Raw genomic sequence first — 24,079 nt, 5'->3', positions numbered from 1 at the left:
CTTCTAATCTCCGTTCCTTAATATGCTTCCTGTGGTATCCAGACTCACTTGTGTTCCTTTTAATGTAATCTTCATTTCTGAAAAAAATTTTTTTTTCTGTTTTCTAAATTCCACCAATTTTTGTTTGACTTCAGGGATGTCTCTTCCCTGAATTCTTGTTTTTCTTAGCTGCATTCACTTCATTAGATTTTTAAAATTCATATTGGAATGTCTATATTATTTTCAACTGCTTTGTGGGAACATTTTTCCTGTGAGTCTTCTCCAGGGAAACTCTAGGTAAGTTTTGCCGTCTTATTTTTAATTACAGTATCTTGATACAAATGCTGTGCTTATTCCTATTTGTTCATATTTGAAACAGTTGGTTTTTCCTAGACCAAGTACCAGCAGGAGGATGAAGGGGAAAGACCTTGTCGAGGTTTCTCACCTCCCTCTGTGGCTACAATGAATTGTCTCCTTAAAAGTGTAGCCATGGGTCTTCTCTGGGATGTGATCTTGTTCAGAAGTTCTCTGCCAGCTCTGAGCTCCCTTGGTTCCTTCATCTGCTACATTAAGGGACCTAACTCATGTCTTCAATGAGATCCCCTAACTTGCTTTCTGAAAGACATCACCTCTGGAGCCCTTAGGCACTTCACACACCTTCCCTCCCTGCCTCTCCTACACTCATATGCTTGTTCAGTCCTCCCCACAGCAGGCTCCACTCAGGGTTTGGCTCTCTTCTCAGAGTGAATATTTGCGAGTGATTTCTGAGGTCTGCCACTACCAGCCCCCTCCTCACTCCCTGTCCTTCCCCCATGGCACTCAGTTGGCCTCCCATCCAGTACCACACTTCCACTCAATGTGGAATGTATAAGTTTTCTTTGCATCCCTAGTTTCACTTAAGATAACTGTTTGTGGGAGTCAGTTGGTCATGTTTTCCTTGTCGCTCCCTGTGGTTTCCAGAAGTGGAAAGATCCAGAACCAGGCTGCTAACATTTCTACCAGAATCAGAAGACCAAAGGAATCTTTTAACAGATGTAAATCTGATCATGACACTCCCCTGCTTGAAAGTCTTTGTTTCAAATTGTATTTAGCAGTAATCTAACATCTTTAAGGTGGCCCGCAGAGCCTTCTACAAATGCAATCTGTGCTTACCCAACTTCACAGCAAGCCATTCTCCAGTCTCCCATAAGCCCTTCCACTCCACACTCATCTTTCAGTTTCCTGAATAAGTAAACACTTTGTATCAGTTAAGGTCCAGTCAAGGAGACAGAAGCCAACACTAAATTTTGAAAAGGGAAATTTTAATGTGAATAGTTGTTAAATAATAAAAAGTGGTTAACTACTAAAAGGGATCCAGAAATTGCAGGCGCAAAAAAAAGCAGCTACTATTTATGGACAGAGGGGACAATGCAGAAACTAAGGGTTTAGGAGAGCACTGAGTTTCTCACCTCTTCAAAGTGGGCTTGATTATCATAGGAACGTGCCACCTGCTGAACAAACATGCCAGAGGGCGTGGGCCAGAGCTGGTCCTTAGAAGCTGCCTGCCATTGGCCAGAGGTGGGTGGGCTGGAGATAATCTTTAGAAATGGTCCACCATGTGGGGGAGCTATAGGGTTGCCAGAATTAGCAAGTGAAAGCACAATCGCAAATATTGCAAGAAACATACTAAAAGTCATTTGTTGTTTAACTGGGTGTCCTGTATTTTATCTGTCAGTCCTCGAGAGTGGTGCAGCCAAAGCTGCCATGGAAGCAGCTGCAGGTAAGTAAAGTGTGGCCTGAGGGTGCAGCCGGGGCAGGTCCAGAGAACCACTGATGCGAGCGCCACTGGGTCTTCTGTACACTGATCCATTGGCTTGCACGCTGAAAAGAAAGAGAACCAGAACCCATAAGGAATGTGCCTTCCTGTCACCATCACCTTGCCATGTTCCCCCAGTGCCCTCTATTGACAAAGCCTAACATTGAGCCAACTGGCAAAGAAGAAATGTTTCACAAAGCAAGGCCAAGAAGAGTGGACTGGGGACCGAGACTCCCATTGCAGAGCCCTGCCATGTGAATGCCTTTTGTCTGCTCTTTGTCTTCAACTCTCCACTTAAATGTCCCTTCCTCTAAAATGCCTTCCTTTCTTTACCCACAATCTAAATCAGTAGCTCTCAAGCCATCTTATGTTTACTTTTCCTTTATAGCATTTGTCATCATTTTAAATTATGTATTTGTGCGATTATATCATTAAAACCTGTGTTGCCCACTAAAAGCTGGTGACTTTTCTTCAGTGCTGTATATACCCAGTAGGTAGTAAATCAATCAATTTATCTCAATCTTGTTTTAACCAAATGGATTTCTACCATGTGCTGATAGTACTACCAGCTAGAGTACTGGGTATGAGGTGATGAGAGCTAAAACTAAAGGACCAAACCAGGGCCAATTCTTTATGCCATGCCAAGTAATTTGAACTTTTTTTTAACTTAAAGGTCCTAGGGAGCCATTGATCTAATTTGTTTTTAGTCAAGATGTCTTCCAGGTTCCTGGCATGAGCAACTAGATGGATGGTTGGGACTAGTTACTGGGGTAGGAAAAGGAAGAAGCGCAGTTTGCGGGGGTGAGTAAGGATAGATGCTAGTTACAGGGCAGAAGATGAAAGCTAATGAGGTCTGCCTTTCAAAATGTGGTGCTTGGACATGTGTGACATTCAGGTAGAAATAGCCAGTAGGTAATGATATGGAATTTGGAAGGGAGGTCCAGGCTGAAATAGAGATGGGAGTCATCAGCATTTAGGTGGTAGTTCAACCCATGGAGTGGCAATCACCCAGAGAGACACTAGAGTGAGAAGAGGACTGAGGACAGAACTCTTAGGTCTATCAGTATTGAAGGGGACAGAGACAGAGAAGCTTGCAGAGGAGAATGATGAAGAGCTGCCAGACAGGTGGGAGAAATACTGCGGGTCCATGATGTTGCAGAAATCAAGGAGGAAAACATTCAAGTAGTGAAGAGTCAAATTTGGCAGAGGGGAAAAATACAAGTTGTGAAAAAAAGTCCACTAGATTTAGCAATGAGGAAGTAATTGGTGACTTTAAAAATGAGCATTTTGGGCTTCCCTGGTGGCGCAGTGGTTGAGAGTCCGCCTGCCAATGCAGCAGACACGGGTTCGTGTCCCGGTTTGGGAAGATCCCACATGCCGCGGAGCGGCTGGGCCCGTGAGCCATGGCCGCTGAGCCTGCGCGTCCGGAGCCTGTGCTCCGCAGCGGGAGAGGCCACAACAGTGAGACGCCTGCGTACCGCAAAAAAAAAAAAAAAAATCATTTTCAGTGAAGAAGTAGGAGCAAAATGTGGACTGTAAAGGAGTGGGAGGTGGGGATAGTTAACTAGTGCAGCCTCTGCCTTCCCGATTAAGTGGGCTATAGACGGAAGGAGAGAGGAAAGAGGAGATGGGTTTTAAAAAGCAATAATTTTTTAAAATCTCAATACAATAAACTATGAATAAATCACAAAGATAAGTAAATGACCACCAAAAAAACAACCCCACTCTTCATTCGGAAATACACAACAAAAAACATTCACCTCCGTTTTACATAGAAAATCGGAACAACAGTTAAAGAATGCGTTTGTGTGCATGTGTGTACTGTTTTTCTAGGATACTCAATTGAATGATGGATTAAAGAATGTAAATTGCAAAAACTGTATGATATATATTGTCAAATTATATTGGTACTTTATAACGTTCAGCTCTTTATAATGGTACAGTTATAATGGTACAGCTCTTAAAAGCTGTACCATTTTACACTCCAACCAATAATGTCCGAAAGCACTCGTTTGCCCCCCTACTTTTACCAGTGCTGGTTGTTATTAAGCCTTTATTTTTGCCAATCTGATGCATGTAAAATGATCTCTTTTATTTCCCTAATTGTAAGTAAAGTTAGTGATTTGTTCCCATGATAGTTGGCTGTTTGTGTTTCTTTTCTGTGACCTGTCTGTATCCTTTGTCCATTTGACCTCCAAGGACTTTAAGACATTATAATAATCACATGTTGAATATGTGATAACTATATATCATATGTCTTTAGAAGTAAAAGATGCAGTAAAAATATGAGCAAGAAGTAACTATTGAATGATTAGGCAGAATTTTTAAAGAAACTAATAGATCCTGTAGAAATTAAAAACACAAAAGCTAAAATTAAAAATTCAATGGACTGGCAAAACCAAATTAGATACAGCTGAAGACATCTGTGAATTGGAACAGTACAACAGTGCAGAGACAAAGAGGTAGAACATATGAAGAGAGCATGGAGAATAGAATGGGAAATCTAAAATATATTTAAACTGGAGTTCCATAAAGAGAGAAAACAATTTGGGATGGGAAGTATTCGAAGAGATAGGGCTGAGAATTTTCCCGAATTATTGAAGGGTAGGAATTCTCAGACAAGATCCACAATGAATCCCAAGGAAGATAAATAAAATGAAGTCCATGCTTACATATATAGTCAAATTGCAGATTATCAAAGACAGATTTTCAAAGCAGCAGAGAGGGGGAGAAAAAAGACTACTACAATGATATGACAATTAGATTGACATGAAACGTTTCAACAGCAAGACGATGGGCCAGAATTCAGAGGGGTATCTTCAATGTGCTGAAAGAAACAACCAACTTAAAGCAATCATACAAGAATGAGGATGAAATAGAAAAAGAAAAGCCAAGAGAATTTGCCAACAATAAATCCAATACTAAATGAACTTCTAAAGCGTATATTTCAGGGAGAAAAAAATCCCCAAACAAACGTCTGAGCTGCAAAAAGAAATGGTAAGCAAAGAAATTTATACATATGTAGTTTAATCTAAAGCAACAATAATAGTGCCTTCTTCTAAGGGAGAACTAAAATAAAATACTGGATAATAATAATCTATATGACAGGAGGTGGTTAAAGTGTTCTAAGATCACTGTATTTTTTTTCAGGAGAATAGCAGAAAAATGTATTAGCTTTGGCCTTGAGTTAAAATGTAAAGGATCGTCACTAAAATAATAAAAATAGAGCATATAACTTCCCAAAAGAGGAGGTAACAAAAAAATCCAAAAGAAGGCAGAAGAAGAAAAGAAACAGAGAAAGCCAGACAAACCAATCTTAGATGGTAGAAATAATTCCAAATGGATTAACAAGCATAATACATGTACGAAGCTAATAAAAGAGATTGTCTAATTGGATTTTTAAAATCTAGATGCACTGCTTAGAAGCAACATCTAAAACAAAAGTATGCAGAAAGATATATACCAGGAAACCCTAAATGAAGCTGATGTAGCCAAATTAATAGCAAAGAAAATATATACACATCTGTTCTCAAGCACACATGGAATACTTAAGAAAATATTGGTTTTTAAAGGTCACAGGAGTTAGAAGGGTAAGGGAAGTTGAAGAATAATTATTGCCAATTGGCAAAAATCAAAGAACTGTGAATAATTGTTCTAATGTGCCAATACCACACAAATTCTTTTTATTGGAAATGCCTTTAAATATCAGAAGCTATTATTCATCTATTAACAAATAAATAAATAAAGCAGAGTTTCTATGAGATCAAAAAAAGTAGCCTATCATGTTTTCTGACCATAAAGAAGTTAGGTTAGAAATCAGTTACGAAAACGCATGTATAAATAACTTGTGAGTCAAAGAAGACTCCATAGTGAAAATTTTAAATTATTTAAAATTTAAAGAAAATAAAAATATTGTCTATCAAAATTTGTGGAATGCAAATAAAATGGCCCTTTGAAAGTAATGTATACCCTTAAATGCTTATATTAGAAAAGAAAGGTTAGAAATTAATGGGCAGGGACTTCCCTGGTGGTCCAGTGGTTAAGAATCCGCCTTCCAATGCAGGGGATGTGGGTTTGATCCCTGGTTGGGGAACTAAGATCCCACATGCCACGGGGCAACTGAGCCCACGCACCACAAACTACAGAGCCTGCACACTCTGGAGCCTGTGTGCCACTAGAAAGCCTGCGTGCTGCAACTGAGACCCGACGCGGACAAAAGTAAACTTTAAAAAAATAGTCTATATATATTAAAAACAAAAAAAACAATGAGAGAATTAAGTAAAGTGACTGGGTAAAAAATATTAACATACTGAAAATTAACATACCATAATGAACCATAACTTGAGAATACTGTGCAATTCTGAGAATCCTATTTATGAGAAGAGGGCTCAGAAAGGACTTCGATGATGGCAATGTTTCTTCAAAGACCCTTCTTTGAAGGAGGAATGGAAGAACCCTGAGTGTCTGGCTTGGAAGAAAGAAACCTCTTTTAGAATGGGGTTGCTTGATAGCTTCCTTTCTGGCTGGAACAGATAATGTGTCTCAGCAGAAAACCCACAGATCTCTTAGGACACATTTGGGCAATTCCACTGAAAAAAATTTAAACACTCTTTACAACAGGGTCTCTCAATTGTGGCACTACTGACATTTTGGTCCAGATAATTCTTTGTTGTAAGGGCTGTCCTGTGCATTGCAGGATCTTCCATGGCATCTACCAGATGTGTAGCAGTGCTACCAGTTGAGAACAACTGCTTTAGATAATCACTTGGTACTTATACAATCATAAACACAACCAGGCATTGAAACCCCACAGTATTACTAGGTGATCATCTAGATGATACAGGATATACTGATGATCATTTAAAACCTTATAATTGAAATGGAAAGACAAAATTGGAAAAATTTTCTGGAAAAAAATGTGCCCGTCTCCCCCTACGTCCAGTTTAAGAAACAACATAGCAAACCTTAATCATGAAAGGGACCACTTCTCTTATTAACAGTTGAGAAGACTACGGTTCTACCAGCTAAAGAATGTCACTCACCTTCTGGCTCAACAAGGATTAAGTCATTAGCCACTGCAGTCACTGACCTTCAACACACCCTGAAAGGAGTTCAGGGTGGAGATCAGAAATGGGGCACTCCATGCTCTGGGAAAACTGGCAGAATAGGACTTCATATAGATATTTTCGGGGGATTTTATGAACCCAGTTTCTTGCATCTTCCCATACTTAGAAAAACACTGAAATCATTATCTGTGCCTTGTGACCAGCAGCAATCTTCTACCAAGCTGTGTGCTTGATTACACATACCCCTTCTCCAAAATCACGGATGTACTAACCTCTCCCCATACCTCTTCAGATCACTTCTTCAAAGCTATCTGAGAGGTTGTCTCCCTGACTATAGTCCTAAGTAAGTCCCTGAATAAAACTGAAACTCACAGCTCTCACATTTTTTTTTATTTTAAATATTTTTATTATTTCCGTTGACAGTTCTCAGGCAACCAGCCCACAGTGCCACCACTAATAAGTATCAGGATGAAAGCTAAAGGTGCAGGAAATCTCATTCCAGAGTTTTCCAACACACACACACAGGCCTCACCCTTAACATATTTGTACTCAGGAGCACGAATTTATTTATTTGATTAGACTTATTTATTAGACTTATTCTGTGCGATTCCAAGGACCAAAACTAGGTCATACCAGAACCCAATTCCAACGCCTAATACGGGAAAACGTTCAAGTAATATGTCAGAGTATAATTAAGGGAGAAAAAGATAACTTGATGCAAACACACAAGTGATAGAAGCAGCAAATACTTTGGTGGACAAGATCCCCTTGACAAAACACTAAATCGCAGCCGGCATCTGCTAATAATGTAGAAAATCTAAGTTGATTTTTGCATCAATGACCAATGGAATTCTACTCAGAAATAGGACTCACTCAGGCCTGAAACAGTCATGACCAGCCCTAGAGTTGTCTGTGCCTTCCAGTACCAGCAGGGTTGGCCAGAAGCACTCTTTCCACAGCAAAGAACCTAAGTAGTACTACCGCCAGGTAGGCGCAGATTCCACCACGGGATTCCCCAATTGTCAGCCGCCTCCAGGAGAAGGAAACTACAACTCCCGTCAGACAACGCTAGCTGAGGTGGGCGGGCTCTCGCCGCGCGTGGGCGGCTCTGACCAATAACGACTGTCGTTACAGCGAACAGTTTGGCCGCGTTTGTAAAAGGCCGTGGCAGGCGAAGAGAGAGGAGGTGAGGGCGGTCATCAGCTGGGGGCCTGGGACGGCGGGGTGGGGGGCGCAGGGCAGGTAAGGGGGCTGTGTTGACAGAAGGCGGGGGCGGCAATGGGACAAGGGCGTAGAGCTGGGAATCCCGGCGGATAGCGTTTCCCAAGAGCAGGGTGCCAGGCAGGTGATGCTTCTGCTTGGGCCTACTTAGGACCGGAAGTGAGCGGTCGCGCGGGGAGGATGCCGGGAAGCAGGTCCCCGGGTGGGTGCGTCCGGGGGCTGGCCGCATCCCGGAAGCCAGATGGGAGGTGCGGGTCCCGCAGGCCGGATGACAGGGGTCTTGTCTGCGTGGCCCCGGAGGCCTTTCTCCACTCTTCCGAGGCAGTGCGGGGCAATGGAAGCACCCTGGACCTGGAGTTGAGAGTCCTGGCTTCTAGTCCTGCCCCTTCCTCTCACTTGTGGTTTGACGGAATCCAGCAGATTCCAAACTCACGTTAGATTATCTAGAGGCCGGCTGAGGGACATTAATCAAATCACTACTTTCTCTGAGCCAGTTTCTTCATCTCTAAGATAAAATAATACCTACTTCACAGGATCGTGGTGAGCATACATGAGTAAATGCATGGGAAAAGCTTACTTGTACTCAGTAAACGTTAGCAAGTTTATGTTTTATTTATGGTGATCGTTCTCTTCACTTACTGTGCTTCACAAGCCTTAAACAGCATTCACCAAACTGTATATAGCTCTACAGCCGAATAGTACGGGGCTGAAAACCCAGCACTACAGGGAGTGTTCGTGGGGTAGCTCTTCCAGCACCAGTCCGTTTACACCATCTGAGGAGGCTGTTGAGTAAACTTGCCAGGGAGAGGAGACGCTTTCCTAGGCAGGATTCAAAAATACAGGTTCTTTATGAAACTGCACTCCTTGGGTGGGACCCAACCAAAACTCAGACCAGGACTCCAACCCCCCTGCACCTCACATTGGGAATTGAACCCACAATCCCTGACTTAGGAGGGGACTCGAACCCACTGTCTTTTAGTTGAAACTGCTCACCTGGTGTCAGGACTTACTGAAGCTCAGAGAATTCAGCGTGAGGCAAAGTGGCAGGTGAAGAGTGAGTTTATTAGCATAGGAGGCTTGTGAGAGATACGAGCTGGACAGCAGGGGAGCACAGCCCTGAGAACAAAGAGGGCTATATTTTTATAATCAAAGAAAAAGTGGGGAGAGGAGAACACCACCTTCTTCCTCAGTCTTGGGCAGACGTCAAGGCTTACATCATCGGTTCCTCCTTTGACCCTATCTGGTCGAACCCGGACTGCCTTGGCGCTATTTAAATCATATGTATATTAGCAAAAGGGTGGTAAATTATACTAAGATATGGTAATCCATCTCAAGTTTTTGTATAATGTCCCCTCTCACCTAGTTTCTTTCCCCTTTCATCTATATTCCTGTCTTGGCTACATGCAGAAATGCTACTCTTCAAGGATCATTAACTCCCTGACTTCATGTAACAAGATTCAGACCCCATATCTATTGTCTTGTGTTGTAACTACCAGGATTTGTGGCTTGAGTGTGTCTGGTGTTTGGATGCACCTGGTCTTCCTTCAAGATAGTGTGGACTGTTGCTAGGTTACTGGATTCTTTTCTTGAGTGGTCATTAGCTTACATCAGTCTCCCAAACTCCCTTAAAATTCCCTTTCTCTCTTTAATCCCCTAGTGGGATTTCTAAACTAACTAATCCTACTCTATCCCTGTCATTTACAAATTGTGTTACTTGTTTATGTATGCTTTCAATATAGAATCTGTAATAAGTGATACTAGTACAAGTTTAAAATTCAAATCGTATGGAACAGTGAAATGTATATCTCCTTCCCACTTTCTGTTTCTCAAGTCCCCAGTCCCTTCTTCTGAGGCAACATATTCTGTATGTGTGTATCTCCCCTGTCTTTTTTCTTTTTTAAACGAAGAGTATCACATTGTACACGAAGTATTATACCTTTTTTTACTCCACAGTATATCTTGATATTTGTTCCTTATCAATACATATAAATCTGATTCGTTTTAGGGGCTCTATAGTAGCATATTGTATGGTTACACCATGATTTATTTAGTTAGCTCTTAGGCTGCTTCTGTTCTTGTGCAGTTATGGACAGCCTTGCATGGAGTACCCCTGTACATATTTTGTGTTCATGTGAGACTAGAACTTGAAATCTTAAAAGTGGAATTGCTAAGTCAAAGTGTGTTTTAAGTTTATTTACATCCTTTTAAAGACGATATTGCAGTTTACACGCCCACAATAGTGTACAGTGCCTATTTCTCCACATCCTCATGTGATAACATTTATCTTTTGTGTCACTTTGCTGAAGTCTTGTTTTCATTTGCCTCTTGCTTATTGTAAGGTTGAATTTGGGACGTTTAAAATCATTTTTTGGGAATTCCCTGGGAGTCCAGTGGTTAGGACTCCGTTCTTCCATTGCTGGGGGCCTGGGTTTGATCCCTGGTTGGGGAAATATCTCACAAGCCACATCGCCAAAAAAATCATTTTTTTTCTTTTTCATAAGCTGTCTTTTTATGCACTTTGCTCATTTTTTCTAGTGGGTTTGCTTTTTTCTTATTGTAAAAATTCTTATTTTAGGAAATTAACCCTTTGTTATTTGTGTTCCAAATATTTTCCCTTTATTTTTAATGACAGATTTATTGAAACATAAATCACATAACATAAAATTCACCCTTTTAAAATGTTACAATTCAGCGATTTTTAGTATATTCACAGAGTAGTGCAACCTTTCATTACCCCAGAAAGAAACATCACACTCAATGGCAGTCACTCCCAGTCCCGCCTTTCAACCCTAGCAACCACTCCTCTTTCTGTCTCTGTGCATTTGCTTATCCTAGATGTTTCATTTAAATGGAAGGTAAGGCTTTTTATGTCTGGCTTCTTTCACTTAGCCTAATATATCAAGGCTCATTCATCCATGCTGTAGCATGTGTCAGAACTTCATTCCCTTTTACGGCCAAATAATATTTCATTGTATGGATATATCATATTTTGTTTACCCATTCATCAGTTGTTGGACATTTGGATTGATTCTACTTTCTGACTTTTATGAATACTACTACAGTGAACACCAGTACAAATTTTTGTATGTTTTCAATTCCATTGGGCATATATAGATATAAATATAGATATAGATAGATATAGATAAAGATTCTCTTGGGAGTCATATGGTAACTCTGACATTTTGAAGAACGATCAGTTTTCCAAAGTGGCTGCACCATTTTGTAATACCATCAACAATGTATGAAGGTTCCAGTTTTTCTATACCCTTGTTATTGTCTATCTTTTCTTAGTCATCTTAGTGGCTGTGAAGTGGCATCTCACTGACATTTTGATTTGCATTTCCTTAGTGACGTGATATTGAATATCTTTTCGTGTGTTTATTGGCTATCTGTATATCTTCTTTGGAGACGTATCCATTCAGATCATTGGCCCATTTTTATTTTTTTGAATTTTATTTTATTTTTTTATACAGCAGGTTCTTGTTAGTTATCCATTTTATACATATTACTGTATACATGTAAATCCCAGTCGCCCAATTCATCACACCACCACCACCACCCCCGCCACTTTCCCCCCTTGGTGTCCATACGTTTGTTCTCTGCATCTGTGTCTCTATTTCTGTCCTGCAAACCGGTTCATCTGTACCATTTTTGTAGGTTCCACATATATGCGTTAATATACGATATTTGCTTTTCTCTTTCTGACTTACTTCACTCTGTATGACAGTCTCTAGATCCATCCGCGTCTCTACAAATGACCCAATTTCATTCCTTTCTATGGGTGAGTAATATTCCATTGTATATATGTACCACATCTTCTTTATCCATTCATCTGTCGTTGGGCATTTAGGTTGCTTCCATGACCTGGCTATCGTAAATAGTGCTGCAATGAACACTGGAGTGCATGTGTCTTTTTGAATTATGGTTTTCTCTGGGTATATGCCCAGTAGTGAGACTGCTGGGTCATATGGTAATTCTATTTTTAGTTTTTTAAGGAACCTCCATACTGTTCTCCATAGTGGCTGTATCAATTTACATTCCCACCAACAGTGCAAGAGGGTTCCCTTTTCTCCACACCCTCTCCAACATTTGTTGTTTGTAGATTTTCTGATGATGGCCATTCTAACTGGTGTGAGGTGATACCTCATTGCAGTTTTGATTTACATTTCTCTAATAATTAGTGATGTTGAGCAGCTTTTCATGTGCTTCTTGGCCATCTGTATGTCTTCTTTGGAGAAATGTCTATTTAGGTCTTCTGCCCATTTTTTGATTGGGTTGTTTGTTTTTTTAATATTGAGCTGCATGAGCTGTTTATATATTTTGGAGATTAATCCTTTGTTGATTCACTTGCAAATATTTTCTCCCATTCTGAGGGTTGTCTTTTCATCTTGTTTGTAGTCTCCTTTGCTTTGCAAAAGCTTTTAATTTTCATTAGGCCTCATTTGTTTATTTTTGTTTTTATTTCCATTACTCTAGGAGGTGGATGAAAAAAGATCTTGCTGTGATTTATGTCAAAGAGTGTTCTTCCTATGTTTTCCTCTTTTTTTTTTTTATAGTGTCCAGTTTTACATTTAGGTCTCTAATCTATTTTGAGTTTACTTTTGTGTATGGTGTTAGGGAGTGTTCTAATTTCATTCTTTAACATGTAGCTCTCCAGTTTTCCCAGCACCACTTATTGAAGAGGCTGTCTTTTCTCCATTGTATATCCTTGCCTCTTTTGTTATAGATTAGTTGACCGTAGGTGCGTGGTTTTATCTCTGGGCTTTTTATCCTGTTCCATTGATCGATATTTCTTTTTTTTGTGCCAGTACCATGTTGTCTTGTTTTAAAAAATTTATTCATTTGTTTATTTATTTTTGACTGTGTTGGATCTTCATTGCTGCGCACCAGCTTTCTCTAGTAGTGGCGAGCGGGGGCTACTCTTTCTCATTGCGGTGGCTTCTCGTTGTGGAGCACGGGCTCTAGAGCACAGGCTCAGTAGTTGTGGCTCACGGGCTTAGTTGCTCCGAGGCATCTGGGATCTTCCCGGACCAGGGCTCAAACCCGTGTCCCCTGCATTGGCAGGGGGATTCTTAACCACTGTGCCACCAGGGAAGTCCATATTGTCTTGATTAGTGTAGCTTTGTAGTATAGTCTAAAGTCAGGAAGTCTGATTCCTCCAGCTCCATTTTTTTCCCTCAAGACTGCTTTGACTATTCGGGGTCTTTTGTGTCTCCATATAAATTTTAAGATTTTTTTAAGACACAGACCTACTAGAGAATGGACTTGAGGATATGGGGGGAGGAACGGTAAGCTGGGACAAAGTGAGAGAATAGCATGGACATATATATATTACCAAACCTAAAATAAATAGCTAGTGGGAAGCAACCGCATAGCACAGGCAGATCAGCTCAGTGCTTTGTGATGACCTAGAGGGGTGGGATAGGGAGGGTGGGAGGGAGGGAGACGCAAGATGGAAGAGATATGAGGACATATATATATGTATAGCTGATTCACTTTGTTATAAAGCAGAAACTAACACACCACTGTAAAGCAATTATACTCCAATAAAGATGTTTAAAAAAAAGATATTTTGTTCTAGTTCTGTAAATAAAACACCATTGGTAATTTGATAGGGATTGCATTGAATCTGTTGATTGATTTGGGTAGTATAGTCATTTTCACAATATTGATTCTTCCAATCCAAGAACATGGTATATCTCTCCACCTGTTTGTATCATCTTTAATTTCTTTCATCAGTGTCTTATACTTTTCTGCATACAGGTCTTTTGTCTCCCTAGGTAGGTTTATTCCTAGGTATTTTATTCTTTTTGTTGCAGTGGTAAATGGGAGTGTTTCCTTAATTTCTCTTTCAGATTTTTCATCATTAGTGTATAGGAATGCAAGAGATTTCTGTGCATTAATTTTGTATCCTGCAACTTCACCAAATTCATTGATTAGCTCTAGTAGTTTTCTGGTGGCATCTTTAGGATTCTCTATGTATAGTATCATGTCATCTGCAAACAGTGACAGTTTTACTTCTTCTTTTCCAATTTCTATTCCTTTTATTTCTTTTTCTTCTCTGATTGCTGTGGCTAGGACTTCCAAAACTGTGTTGAATAACAGTGGTAAGAGTGGACATCCTTGTCTTTTTCCTCATCTTAGAGGAAATGGTTTCAGTTTTTCACCATTGAGAATGATGTTTTCTGTGGTTTGTCATATCTGGCCTTTATAATGTTGAGGTAGGTTCCCTCTATGCCCACTTTCTGGAGAGATTTTATCATAAATGGGTGTTGAATTTTGTCAAAAGCTTTTTCTGCGTCTATTGAGATCATCATATGGTTTTTATTCTTCAATTTGTTAATATGGTGTATCACATTGATTGATTTGTGTATATTGAAGAATCCTTGAATCCCTGGGGTAAATCCCACTTGATCATGGTGTATGATCTTTTTAATGTGCTGTTGGATTCTCTTTGCTAGTATTTTGTTGAGGAATTTTACATCTGTGTTCATCAGTGATATTGGTCTGTAATTTTCTTTTTTTGTAGTATCTTTGTCTGGTTTTGGTATCAGGGTGATGGTGGCCTCATAGAATGAGTCTGGGAGTGTGCCTTCCTCTGCAGTTTTTTGGAAGAGTTTGAGAAGGATGGGTGTTAGCTCTTCTCTAAATGTTTGTTAAAATTCACCTGCGAAGGCATCTTGTCCTGGACTTTTGTTTGTTGGAATATTTTTAATCACAGTTTTAATTTCATTACTTGTGATTGGTCTGTTCATATTTTCTATTTCTTCCTGGTTCAGTCTTGGAAGATTTTGCCTTTCTAAGAATTTGTCCATTTCTTCCAGGTTGTCCATTTTATTGGCATAGAGTTGCTTGTAGTAGTCTCTTAGGATGCTTTGTATTTCTGCAGTGTCTGTTGTAACTTTTCTTTTTTTCATTTCTAATTTTATTGATTTGAGCCCTCTCCCTCTTTTTCTTGATGAGTCTGGTTAATGGTTTATTAATTTTGTTTATCTTCTCAAAAAACCAACTTTTAGTTTTATTGATCCTTGCTATTGTTTTCTTTGTTTCTGTTTCATTTATTTCTGCTCTGATCATTATGATTTCTTTCCTTCCACTAACTTTGGGTTTTGTTTGTTCTTCTTTCTCTAGTTCCTTTAGCTGTAAGGTTAGATTGTTTATTTGAGATTTTTCTTGTTTCTTGAGGTAGGCTTGTATTGCTATAAACTTCACTCTTAGAACTGCTTTTGCTGCATCCCATAGGTTTTGGATCTTTGTGTTTTCGTTGTAATTTGTCTCTAGGTATTTTTTTATTTCCTCTTTGTTTTCTTCAGTGATCTCTTGGTTATTTAGAATGTACTGTTTAGACTACATGTATTTATGTTTTTTATGTTTTTCTCCCTGTAATTGATTTCTAATCTCATAGCGTTATGGTGAGAAAAGATGCTTGATATGATTTCAATTTTCTTAAATTTACTGAGGCTTGATTTGTGGCCCAAGATGTGATCTATCCTGGAGAATGTTCCGTGCACGCTTGAGAAGAAATTGTAATCTGCTGTTTTTGGATGGAATGTCCTATAGATATCAAATAAATCTATCTGGTCTATTGTGTCATTTAAAGATTGTGTTTCCTTATTAATTTTCTGTTTGGATGATCTGTCCATTTGTGTAAGTGAGCTGTTAAAGTTACCCACTATTATTATGTTACTGTCGATTTCCTCTTTTATAGCTGTTAGCTGTTGCCTTATGTATTGAGGTGCTCCTATGTTGGGTGCATATATATTTATAATTGTTATATCTTCTTCTTGGATTTATCCCTTGATCATTCATTATGTAGTGTCCTTCCTTGTCTTTTGTAACATTCTTTTTTGTTTTTTAAAGAAGATGTTGGGGGTAGGAGTTTATTAATTAATTAATTAATTTTTGCTGTGGGGTCTTCGTTTCTGTGCGAGGGCTTTCTCTAGTTGTGGCAAGCGGGGGTCACTCTTCATCGTGGTGCACAGGCCTCTCACTATTGCGGCCTCTCTTGTTGCGGAGCACAGGCTCCAGATGCACAGGCTGAGTAGTTGTGGCTCACGGGCCTAGTTGCTCCACGGCATGTGGGATCCTCCCAGACCAGGGCTCGAACCCATGTCCCCTGCATTAGCAGGCAGACTCTCAACCACTGTGCCACCAGGGAAGCCCATCTTGTAACATTCTTTATTTTAAAGTCTATTTTATCTGATATGAGTATTGCTACTCCAGCTTTTTTTTGATTTCCATTTGCATGGAATATCTTTTTCCATCTCCTCACTTTCAGTCTATATGTGTCCCTAGGTCTGAGGTGGGTCTCTTGTAGACAGCATATATATGGGTCTTGATTTTGTATCCATTCAGCGAGCCTGTGTCTTTTGGTTGGAGCATTTAATCCATTCACATTTAAGGTAATTATCGATATGTATGTTCCTATTACCATTTTCTTAATTGTTATGAGTTTGTTTTTGTAGGTCCTTTTCTTCTCTTGTGTTTCCCACTTAGAGAAGTTCCTTTAGCATTTGTTGTAGAGCTAGTTTGGTGGTGCTGAATTCTCTTAGCTTTTCCGTCAAATCTGAATGAGATCTTTGCCAGGTAGAGTAATCTTGGTTGTAGGTTCTTCCCTTTCATCACTTTAAATGTATCATGCCACTCCCTTCTGGCTTGTAGAGTTTCTGCTGAGAGATAAGCTGTTAACATATGGGAGTTCCCTTGTATGTTATTTGTTGTTTTTCCCTTGTTGCTTTCAATCATTTTTCTTTGTCTTTAATTTTTGTCAATTTGATTACTCTGTGTCTCGGTGTGTTTCTCCTTGGATTTATCCTGCCTGGTACTCTCTGCACTTCCTGGACTTGGGTGGCTATTTCCTTTCCCATGTTAGGGAAGTTTTCGACTATAATCTCTTCAAATATTTTCTCGGGTCCTTTCTCTCTCTCTTCTCCTTCTGGGACCCCTATAATGCGAATGTTGTTGTGTTTAATGTTGTCCCAGAGATCTCTTAGGCTGTCTTCATTTCTTCTCGTTCTTTTTTCTTTATTCTGTTCCATGGCAGTGAATTCCACCATTCTGTCTTCCAGGTCACTTATCTGTTCTTCTGCCTCAGTTATTCTGCTATTGATTCCTTCTAGTGTATTTTTCATTTCAGTTATTGTATTTTTCATCTCTGTTCTTTAATTCTTCTGGTATCTGTTCTTTAATTCTTCTAGGTCTTTGTTAAACATTTCTTGCATCTTCTCGATCTTTGCGTCCATTCTTTTTCCGAGGTCCTGGATCATCTTCACTATCATTCTGAATTCTTTTTCTGGAAGGTTGCCTATCTCCACTTCAATTAGTTGTTTTTCTGGGGTTTTATCTTGTTCCTTTATCTGGTACATAGCCCTCTGCCTTTTCATCTTGTCTATCTTTCTGTGAATGTGGGTTTTGTTCCACAGGCGGCAGGATTGTAGCTCTTCTTGCTTCTACTGTCGCCCTATGTTGGATGGAGCTAAGAGGCTTGTGCAAGTTTCCTGATGGGAGGGACTGGTGGTGGTAGATCTGGGTGTTGCTCTGGTGGACAGAGCTCAGTAAAACTTTAATCTGCTTGTCTGCTAATAGGTGGGTCTGGGTTCCCTCCCAGTTGGTTGGTTTGGCCTGAGGTGACCCAACACTGGAGCCTACCCGGGCTCTTTGGTGGGGCTAATGGCGGACTCTGGGAGGGCTCATGCCAAGGAGTACTTCCCAGAACTTCTGCTGCCAGTGTCCTTGTCCTCACGGTGAGCCACAGCCACCTCCTGCCTCAGCAGGAGACCCTCCAACACTAGCAGGTAGGTCTGGTTCAGTCTCTTATGGGGTCACTGTTCCTTCCCCTGGGTCCTGAAGCTCACACTACTTTGTGTGTGCCCTCCAAGAGTGGAGTTTCTGTTTCCTGCAGTCCTGTCAAAGTCCTGCAATTGAATCCCATTAGCCTTCAAAGTCTGATCCTCTAGGAATTCTTCCTCCCATTGCCAGACCCCCTGGTTGGGACCCCTGACGTGGGGCTGAGAACCTTCACTCCAGTTGGTGGACTTCTGTGGTATAAGTGTTCTCTAGTTTGTAAGTCATCCCCCCAGCAGTTACAGGATTTGATTTTATTGTGATTGCACCCCTCCTACCGTCTCACTGTGGCTTCTCCTTTGTCTTTGGATGTGGGGTATCTTTTATGGTGAGTTCCAGCGTCTTCCTTTCGATGATTGTTCAGCAGTTAGTTGTGAATCTGGTGCTCTCGTGAGGGGGAGTCTCATTGGCCCATTTTTAAATTGGGTTGTTTGTCTTTTTATTGTTAACTTATAAGTCCCTTATCATATATATGACTTGCAAATATTTTCTCCCATTCTGTAGGTTATCTTTTCAGTTTCTTTTCTTTTTTTTTAATTTTATTTATTTTTTGGTTGCATTAGGTCTTCATTACTGTGTGCGGGCTTTCTCTAGTTGTGGCGAGCGGGGGCTACTCTTTGTTGCAATGCACAGGATTCTCATTGCGGAGGCTTCTCTTGTTTCGGAGCATAGGCTCTAGGCACGCAGGCTCCAGTAGTTGCAGCACGCGGGCTCAGTAGTTGTGGCATGTGGGCCCTAGAGTGTGCGGGCTTCAATAGTTGTGGTGCTTGTGCTCAGTAGTTGCGGCTTACGGGATTAGTTGCTCCACGGCATGTGGGATCTTCCCAGACCAGGGATCAAACCCATGTCCCCTGCATTGGCAGGCAGATTCTTAACCACGGTGCCACCAGGGAGGTCCCTATCTTTTCACTTTCTTGATGTGTACTTTGAAACACAAATGTTTTTAATTTTGACGAAGACCAATTTTTCTATTTTTTTCTTTTGCGACTTATGCTTTTGGTGTTATATCTAAGAAACCATTGCCTAATCCAAGGTCTCGAGGTTTATTTGTTTATTTATTTATTTAAAAAAAATTTTTTTTAATTTGTTTATACATTTTGGCTGCGCTGGGTGTCAGGTGCGGCATGCGGGATCCTTTAGTTGCGGCACTGTTTTTAGTTGTGGCATGTGAACTCCCAGTTGTGGCATGCGTGCAGGATCTAGTTCCCCAACCAGGGATTGAACTCGGGCCCCCCACATGGGGAGCGTGGAGTCCTCCCCACTGGATTACCAAGGAAGTCCCAGTCACGAAGATTTATGCCTGTGTTTCTCCCTAAGAGTTTTAGCTCTTACATTGATGTCTATGATCCACTTTGTTAATTTTTATATACAGTGTGAGGCAGGGGTCCAACTTCATTTTTTTGCAGGTGGCTATTCAGTTGTTCCAGCACCATTTGTTGACAGGACTGTTATTTTCCCATTAAATGATCTTGGTGTCCTTGTTGAACATCAATTGACCATAAATGTGAGGGTTCACTTTTGAACTCTCAGTTCTCTTTCACTGATTTGTATATCTGTATGTCTAAGTCACATTGTCTTTTTTTCCTCCAGCTTTTTTGAGATGTAATTGACATATAACATTGTGTAAAGTTTAAAGTGTGATATGCTTATATTGCAAAATGATTACCACCATAGCATTAACTAACGCTTCCATCACATCACATAATTACCATTTCTTGTTTGTGGTAAGAACATGTAAGATCTACTCTTAGCAACTTTCAAGTATAAATGCAGTATTGCTAACTATAATAACTATGCTGTATATTAGATCCCCAGAACTTATTCATCTTATAACTAGAAGAGTTTGTACCCTTTCACTAACATCTCCCCATTTCTCCAATCCCCTAGTCCCCTGGCAACTACCATTCTATTCTGCTTCTATGAGTTTGGCTTTTTTAGGTCCTACATATAAGTGATGTAATACAGTATTTGTCCTTCTCTGTCCACATTGTCTTAATTTGCTCTGTAGTAAATTTTGAAATCAGGAAGTGTAACTCCTTCTACTTTGTTCTTTCTCAAGATTGTTCTGGCTCTTCCAGGTCCCTTGCATTTCCCTATGAATTTTAGAATCATCTTGTCAATTTCTGCAAAAAAAGGTATCTGGGCTTTTGATAGGGATACATTACATTGTATCTGTAGATCAATTTGAGGAATAGTGCCTCTTAACAATATCAAGTCTTCTGGTTCATGAACATGAAAAGATGTTTTTCCATTTTTTAGGTCTTTAATTTCTTTCAATTATGGTTTGTAGTTTTCATCATACAAGTGTTGCACTGCTTTTGTTGCTTAGTTTCTTTTCATCTTCGGACTTAGTTTAAGGTACCTTTTTCCATGCAGAAAAATTTCATTTTTATGTAATCAAATATAATGAGTCATAATTTTTAAATGGGCCAAATATTTGAATAGTTATTTCCCCAAAGAGATAGACATATGGCTAAGTAAGCACGTGAAATTTTGCCAACATCATTATTCATTAGGGAAATGCAATAAAAACCAAGTGAGATACCACTTCACACCCACTATAGGCAAATGGCTATAACCAAGGAGACAGTAACACGTGTTGGCCAGGAAATGGAGAAAGGAACCCTCATGTGTTGCTGGTGTAAATGTATAATGGCACAATCACTTTGGAAAACAGTTTGGCGGTTTCTTAAAATCTTGTACGTAAACTTACCCTACCACCCAGTAATTCTAATTCTAGGTATCTACCCAAGAGAAATGAAGACATTTGTCTACACAAAGACTTGCATGTTAATGTTCTCAACAGTGTTCGTGATAGCCCTGAAGTGGAAACAATCCAAGTATCTATAAGGTGGTAAATGGATAAACAAAATGATATAACCATACAGTGGAATACTGTTCAGCAATATAAAGGAATGCAGTACTGATATATGCTACAATGTGGTCGCACCTTGAAAACATCATGTTGAATGAAAGAAGGCAGACATAAAAGGCCACATATCGTATGATTCCATCTATATGAAGTGTCCAGAAAAGGTAAATCTATAGCAACAGAAAGTAGATTAGTGATTGCCTAAGGGTGGGCATGGTGATTGACTCCAGAAGGCAAGAGGGATCTTTCTGGGGTGATGGAAGTGTTCTAAAACTTAATTGTGGGGATGGATACCTAACTCTATAAATTTTATAAATATTATTGAATTATACACTTAAAATGGGTGAATTTTATTGTATGTAAAATATACCTCAAAAAAGAAGTTTAAAATAAAACCACTGAAATAAATAGGAAAAAATTAATCATTTCTGGATTTAATATTTTCTGGATTCTGGGTTTTGTGTCATTTAGGCCATCCTCAATCTGATATCCTTAAAAAATATTTTAAGAAAAAAATTCTCTCCTTTTTTTTGTTCTACTGCTTTAGCAGTTCCATCTTTTGTAGTTGAATGTTTTATCTGCCTGGAATGTATTTGAGTATAGAAAGTGAGATAGGATGAAGAAGATATATTTAATGATGATACTATTTTTAGAAGTAGAACTTTTTTCTCCCAATAAAATCTTATTCTGTACCCAATAAATTAAGAAAACTAAAAACAATGTTCAGAATCTTTTCTACTGAAATATTTGCATCTATGTACTGAGGTCAATGTTTAGGATGTTCATTGCAGCATTGTCTAGAACTAAAAACCCACTGGTAGAGCTGGTTCAACTATGGTCTATTCACACTACAGATTACTGTTCAGCAGCTAAAGATGGTGTTAAAGCCATTTGTGCTGACATGGGAAGAAATCTATGGAAAAATGTTAAGAAGGCAAACTTCAGAACAATGAGTATAATATAATTCAATTTTTATAAAAACAAAAACCCACATCCATACATATATGTATTTATTTATTTATAAAGAAAATAATCTGATGGATATATGGCAGCCTGTATTACTGCCAAATAACTGTATTTACTCTTGAAAAGTGAGGATTTTGGGGGGCATGTAGGGATAGTGGTAGTGATAATAGTGGGGCATAAAAGGGTCTTTAGCTTTTTAGTTTGCTTTTGCACCGTTATTTTGTAAGATGACTTGTCTTTTAACATTTTTTTCAATTTGCATTTTTGAAAAGATCATAGATTTACATGATTTTTTTTGTTGTTTTTTTTACAAATACTTTATTTATTTTAATGAAGCTGGTACAATGTCCATTTAAAACCCATATCCCAGGCCAAAAAGTATAAATAAAGTCAAAAAGAGCAGCACTCTGCTGTATACACTTCTGCATGAATAACTTTAACTCCTAATGAAAATTAGAACTTTTCTGGGATCTTCTGACAAGATTTTTCTTTCATCTTAAAATGCTTTCTCTTCAGTGAAGCCATCTTTGGAGTTAGTCATTATTTTCACCACCTTGACTCCAACCTGCTATTCCTCTTCTTTTGGTCCAGACCCTCAGATTCTAAAAGTAGCTTCAAGTTAAGGAAAGGTCATTTTTCCACAGTTCAGTTCTCTGAAAAACTTCCATCTCCCACGGAAAGTCACAGTCCAGGAGTGAAGCGATCACATGCTAGAACTTCAGGGCCAATTGGAAAGTCATTATGAGCACTCGCATTAGTCAATCTTATTTATCACAAGCCTGTAAATGCACAGTCCTGGAAAAGGCGGGCTCTCTGTGCACACATGTAATTTTTAAAAAGGAGAGGGCGATATGAACTGGGCTGAGGTTTGATCACCAAAAATCAGCACAATGAAAACAAACAATAACGAATAATGGGCACTAGAATTCAAATTACCAGATGTTCTAAAGAGATGGGGTGCCAGTTTTCAATTCTGTTTTGAACACCACATTACAAACGAACTATTGTTAAAAATAAAAAGGATTAAGGGAAAAGAAAAAAATAAAAATATCTAAATCGTTGAACGACCCCCTGCTTGTTCCTGATAAACTTCAAGCACATCTTCTTCCTCCATTCCCAGTTCTTTTGGAGTGTTATTATCAGCAATTCAAAGAGAAACCTGAGTGAATTCATGGGAACTCCCTGTCTTTGACAGTATGATTCTTTGAGTTTCTTGAGATGTGTTGTCATTTTCACTTTGAAGTGAATCTCACAGCTATCCTGTCTGATGACTTTGAGTTTAATATATTCTCCTTCCTTCTTATCCCCCAAGTCCTCAGTTGAAGGTTTTGCCTCCTGGTTAGACATGGTGACTGTGGTTTCCCCTGGGGTCTCCGCACAGCAGCGGCCTCGGGTAGGCAGAACCTCGCTCTGGGGTCTACAAATCCGTCTCCCTTCCCCACAGCACAACACAGCGGCTCTACATGATTTATTTACAAAATAAACTATAACTGGCAAATAATTCCTCCCTTAATGAGCAAAGTTGTTCTGTTTTTACACTTTAATGATAATATGACATCATCATCATCAGTGTAATTTTAAAATTGAATTATATGGACTTCCCTCGTAGTCCAGTGGTAAAGAATCTGCCTTACAATGCAGGGGACGTGGCTTCAATCCCTGGTCGGTGAACTAAGATCCCACATGCCACAGGGCAACTAAGCCCACGCGCCACAACTACTGCACTCGTGTGCCTCAACTAGAGAGCCTGCTGTGCCGCAAACTACAGAGCCCGTGCACTCTGGAGCCCGCGCCACAACTTGAAAAGAGAAAACGCCGTAACGAGAGAGAAGCCCGTGTGCCGCAACGAAAGATCCCACATGCCACAACGAAGATCCCATGTGCCACGACAAAGACCCGACTCGGCCAAAATAAAATAAATATTAAAAATAAAAAGGGTTTTAAAAAATTGATTTATATATAAAACAATCTGAAGCTCAGAAGTTAAAAGACTTGGTCACAGAGATAATTGACTTTGGAACAGCATTTTCTTCTAAGAACTCATGTTTGGCTGAGTGACAGTACCTATCAAAGAAGTTTATTGACCTAAGAAGGAAATGCTGTGTAAACAGGCTAATGTCTCTAGGTCAGTGGTTTTTAACAGGTGATTTTGCCCCCAGGAGGACATTTAGCAATATTTGGAGACATTTTTGTTTTTTTACAACTTGGGGAAAGTGTGTTGACTGCTACTGGCATCTGGTGGTGGAGACCCGGGATGCTACTAAACATCCTGTGATGCATAGGATAGCCCCCTGCAACAAAGAGTTACCCAGCCCTACATGTCTGTAGTGCCACGGT

At 39.6% G+C, this 24,079-nt stretch overlaps 1 protein-coding gene and 1 pseudogene across 2 annotated transcripts in view; one reads left to right on the top strand and one right to left on the bottom strand.

Annotated features, from left to right (window-relative positions):
• The first annotated feature begins 20,777 nt into the window (after nt 1-20,777).
• LOC309833451 (uncharacterized protein C2orf42 homolog) overlaps nt 20,778-24,079 on the top strand; it is a 29,659-nt gene continuing 26,357 nt past the window's right edge. The window contains exon 1 of the mRNA XM_082671762.1: nt 20,778-20,940. The gene's annotated coding sequence lies outside the window, so the exon portion shown is untranslated. The remainder of the gene's footprint in view (nt 20,941-24,079) is intronic.
• On the bottom strand, nt 22,323-23,194 carry LOC309834026 (small ubiquitin-related modifier 1-like; annotated as a pseudogene). The gene has a single exon. The product of its transcript is annotated as a small ubiquitin-related modifier 1-like (transcript).

This window comes from Grampus griseus (assembly GCF_964374135.1).
Source record: "Grampus griseus genome assembly, chromosome: 15".
NCBI lineage: Eukaryota > Metazoa > Chordata > Mammalia > Artiodactyla > Delphinidae > Grampus > Grampus griseus.
The sequence above is the reverse complement of the archived record's forward strand: the minus strand, read 5'-3'. Positions and strand labels throughout refer to the sequence as shown.